Source organism: Camelus dromedarius, chromosome 8 (assembly GCF_036321535.1).
Source record: "Camelus dromedarius isolate mCamDro1 chromosome 8, mCamDro1.pat, whole genome shotgun sequence".
Lineage (NCBI taxonomy): Eukaryota > Metazoa > Chordata > Mammalia > Artiodactyla > Camelidae > Camelus > Camelus dromedarius.
In genome coordinates this window covers 44,318,484-44,323,073 of record NC_087443.1, presented here as the reverse complement: position 1 = coordinate 44,323,073, position 4,590 = coordinate 44,318,484, and the positions used below count along the sequence as shown (strand labels likewise).

At 31.4% G+C, this 4,590-nt stretch overlaps 1 pseudogene; it reads left to right on the top strand.

Moving 5' to 3' along the window:
* The first annotated feature begins 384 nt into the window (after positions 1-384).
* On the top strand, positions 385-827 carry LOC105085262 (small ribosomal subunit protein uS11-like; annotated as a pseudogene).
* Positions 828-4,590: the final 3,763 nt, after the last annotated feature.

Below are 4,590 nucleotides of genomic sequence, written 5' to 3'. Positions count from 1 at the left end.
CTCTGCCTAGATATAACTATTTTAAAAAATCAACTGAATATAATTGAAATAAAAAATTGTAATCTGACATTATACAGAAATCGTGTTCAGTTACTTTTCCTAATAGACTTGGTTTCTTAATTTAAAAATGATGTGCTTTTCAACTTTTTCTTCAGAGAAAATTATTTTGGAAGTTTTATATGAGGGGTAAGTGTAATTTAACTTCCAATTTACATGACATCTACTTCTATGTAGTTAAATGTATAAATTCCTAAAATGGGACCTAAACTTTTCAGTATCTTTTGAGAACGGCTTAATATACTCCCTAACAACTTATTTACATATCTATAAATAGAAACCAGCAGTTAGCTTTCTCATGGCATAGCTTGAAGATGACACACAGAAATGGCATCTCACAAAAAGGAGGAAAAGAAGTAACAGGTCATCAGCCTTAGACCTCAGGTGGTTAAAGAGAGAATGAATTTGGTGTCTGCCACAATTCTGCAAACTTTAATGATACTTTTATCCATGTGACTGATCTCCTTGGCCAGGAAACTATCTGTCATGTGACTGGTGGGATGACAGTTAAGCCAGACCTAATGAATCCTCTCCGTATGCCAATATGTTTGGCCACCCAGGAAGTGGCTCAGAGGTTCAAGGAGCTGGGCAACGCTACCTTGAACATCAAACTCTGGGTCACAGTAGGAAGCAGGACAAAGAGCCCTGAACCAGGGGTACACTCAGCCCTCAGAGCCCTTGTCTGCTCAGGAATGAAGATTGGGCACGTTGTGGATGTCACCTCCACCCCTTCTGACAGCACTGGCAAGAAGGGAGGTCACCATCGGTGAACAGGACTCCTCAAATTGTTGTTTTCCACTAACAAATTTTATTTTTGTAACGAAAACAAAGCAAACAAAAACAGCAAATATATGCATATTTAGTTGCAAATAAATGACTAAGACTTTGCTGGGTAGAAAAAGACATTGGATAAATTGAAATTCTAAGTTTATCTTAACATACGCTTGAAAGTCAGCTTATATTCTACTAAACAAGAAAACATGTGAACATACAGTACCAAGTACATAATTATGTCTATCATGAGTACAATCTGCTTTCATGAACAAAACCACAGCATGTATAAAAGGTCAGCTTTAGTGTATTTAAGTGGCAGCTGAAATAAAGACATTACAAGACAAAATATGAGTAAAGTGAATTATAATATAAAGCAAAATAAATTACACCTTCCTTCATTTACCTGTAGTGTCCCAAAACTCCCATTTTTTTTCTTCTAAAAGTATTTCATGATATTCAGGGTAGATAGTAGAAATATAAGAAAATAGCTCAGTGAACAAAAAACTTCAACTCTAATGGAATGTTTATGCAATTACATCTGCTGAGATATTTGTGAACTAAATTAATATATATAAAGCAGTTAGGCATGTTCTTGATCTGTTTACTTAGTCAAAGTGTTGAGATGCATTTCAGGAAATCTGAAACTAAGTTAGAAGGATATCACTGGCCTCGCTTATTGTAAGAACTAGCAGTAAATTATCGGGTTTGGTAAAATGCAGATGATAGAGGCACACCCATGCAGTACACTGGAATAAGCAGCAGTTATTAGGAAAGAAAATAAAGTCAAATTCAAGAAAAAATACATTTTCCACACACACAACAAGATCATAAGGATAATCAATCCCTAGGTATGTTACTGATAACTACAGTTTTCATAGGACAAAAATCAGTATCGAATACACAGCTGGCTTTTATACTATCATTAAAACCACTAATTTGATATTCAGTTTTTAATGCAAGCTATGGGATAAAAGCACATAAAAACATCCCTCTTTCTTCTCAAAATATTCTTCTCTTAAGTCTTTGACTCTATCAAAAGAAAAATAAAGACAAACAACAAAAAGGAAGAGTTGGGGCAAGAAAAACATAAGAAGGAAAGAAAAAGAATAAGCAACTCAGAGATAGAGAAAAACATTGAGATTGACCTAAGCACATGGAAATGGGCAAATTATAAAATTTACCCCATAGTTTGAGAGAAGTGTTATTTAGCCAATCCATATTATTTCAAAGCCAAAGAAAAGAAAAAAAGGACAAAATAAATGTATGTGGAACATTTTCTTAAAGTAATACACATAACAGAAATATTTTTATTCTTAAAATTGTATTCACATTTTCCTTGACAATCATTATTTCATAATTATATATAATATAGTGTCAAGAATACATAACTCTTGCTGACTACCTCTTGATATAAGCATTAATATCAAATGCTGTGTCTTTATGGGTATAATATTTAATTAACAATAGTCTCACTAGAAATAAAGCAGAATTTGAAAACTAGACTTCATTATTATCTTGAACTGATAACAGGTTTTCAATGATCTAAGAAAGCTAGATACATCAAAATCTTTAAGGATTTGGGTGACAAGACAAATTAAAGCAATTGCCTGAGATGTAATGTGAGTGCTTAGATTAGCTGTGGCACATATCTTAGAGTTAGTAAGCATATACCATAATGTGTCTATTATGTTGATTCTGAAGTATGATATACAGGGTTTATAACTTTCATATGCCTAGAAAAAAAATTATATACAAAAAAAGAAGCTTGTCAGAAGTACTGATAATCTGGAAAAATGCATGTGGCACTCTTGCAATAATAACTGAGGAAATTTTTTCATAAAATTTGGTTGATAATTGTTTCTCTTTCACTTCATTGTGTATACGTTTGTAGACATATCCAGTTTTAAAATATAATTTTCAATACAGAATATGGATAAATCAAAAAACACTTTTACTTTAAAAATTAGTGTTATGATTAGAAATAATAGCTTATTTTATGTATGTTTTTGTAAACAAATCATTGGTCCTTACTGCATATAGAGTCACAGAAATAGAACATTTACTATCTAGTATTTATTTAAATTAACAAAATATGTCCTTTGTAAAAAAGTAGACAAATAAGTCTGTGGGCTCTCATATTAATGCAAAGCTGGATTTTTGCATTATTTCATTAATTGCAAAATTACTGCTTGAAATAAAGATGCAAACAAGAATGAGTCTCTTAGCAAAGTAACAGAGAAGCATTGACTGTCCTCAAAAAATGGTTTTATATTAAAATACATTTTAAACTTACTTAGTCTACTTTTTTTCCCCTTAACTAGAGAAGCCAGAATATTGGAGCCTTTTTCATCTTTTGAGAAACTATACAAAAGCTGCCTTTCAAATTTTTCTATGAATATGAACAGCATTCTTTCCAGGGTCACATATGTTATATTCTAGTTTAGAGTCCATGTACCACATGAGTTATTTTTATTTATGAAGTTCACAAGACCTTACACAGACCTAGAAAATTAGAAACATGACATTGGAACAAAGTTATGTTGTACAAGTGATTTTCTTGTTTGCAAAAGTAAGAGAAATAAAAGACTCAATATTTATTGAGCTCTTAAATTCCAAACACAGCTCATCCTTTTTCTCATTTTATCCTGAAAACATACATATTGCTATTATATCTATTCTCTCTCAGAAATTAATGTTCAGAGAGATTAAACAGCTTGCCCAAGACAGTTGGGAATGTAAGAGGTTGTGTAAGTACGCCAAAATCATGTCTACATGGCTATAGAAATTATTTAATCACATAATGTACAGTAACAGGAATTTTTATGTTGGATAAACAGACATTTGATCTAATCAACAAACGGACCTTCCTCTGGCAAAGCTAATCACACATTCTCAACCCAGATTTTGCAATCTTCAAATGAATGTGATTTTTAAAAATGGTTGGAACCTGATGATTTTTAACAGCAAATCATATGAAAATATAACTGCCAGACAAATGAGGATAATAAACAATGGAATAAAGTTAAATACTAAAAACAAGTGAACTTTCAATCTCATAAGACAGCATATGTGATAAATTCAGAAGCAGTAGTCACTATGAGGTTATCTCTCCAGTATTTTGTAAAATACAAACTGAAGAAAATAACCCTCTGGAGTTTCCAGGACACAGTATCAAGTTTTCTGGTGCAAATTTTGTATACAAAAATAGAAAAATATTTAGATAAATGTGACTTTCAAAAGGCAGCCTAGACATGTTTGACGCTGTGCTTACTTACCACTACCTTGCATTACATAAAAAGATAAGAAAATTGCTTACTCACATGAATACAGTAAAAATCACAAACGTATTCACACGCACTGAAACATCACCCAGTATATTTGGGACATTGTATTGCAACTTATTAATGAAGAAAGTTTTAGAGCTTAGGTAACAGAAAGTGAATTTTATTCTATTGAATATATTTGAATAAAACAAACAGTACTGAAAATAGAAACACATAAAATAAAAAATACTGACATAAAATTTTTAAAATGTTAATGTATTACTGCTAAGCATTCAAAAAGATAAATCTACACATTAATTTATTAAATGTGAGGGAATCAAGTTTTACTCAATAGATACCTCAAGTTTTCTAAAATTTTTCTAATTTAACACAACAATATTGCTTTCCAGACCTTTTTACCTTTGCAAATACTATTTTTTATTCTAAGGTCTTTTAACCTATCCAGATCAGATGTTAGATCCATTGACAATTAAAC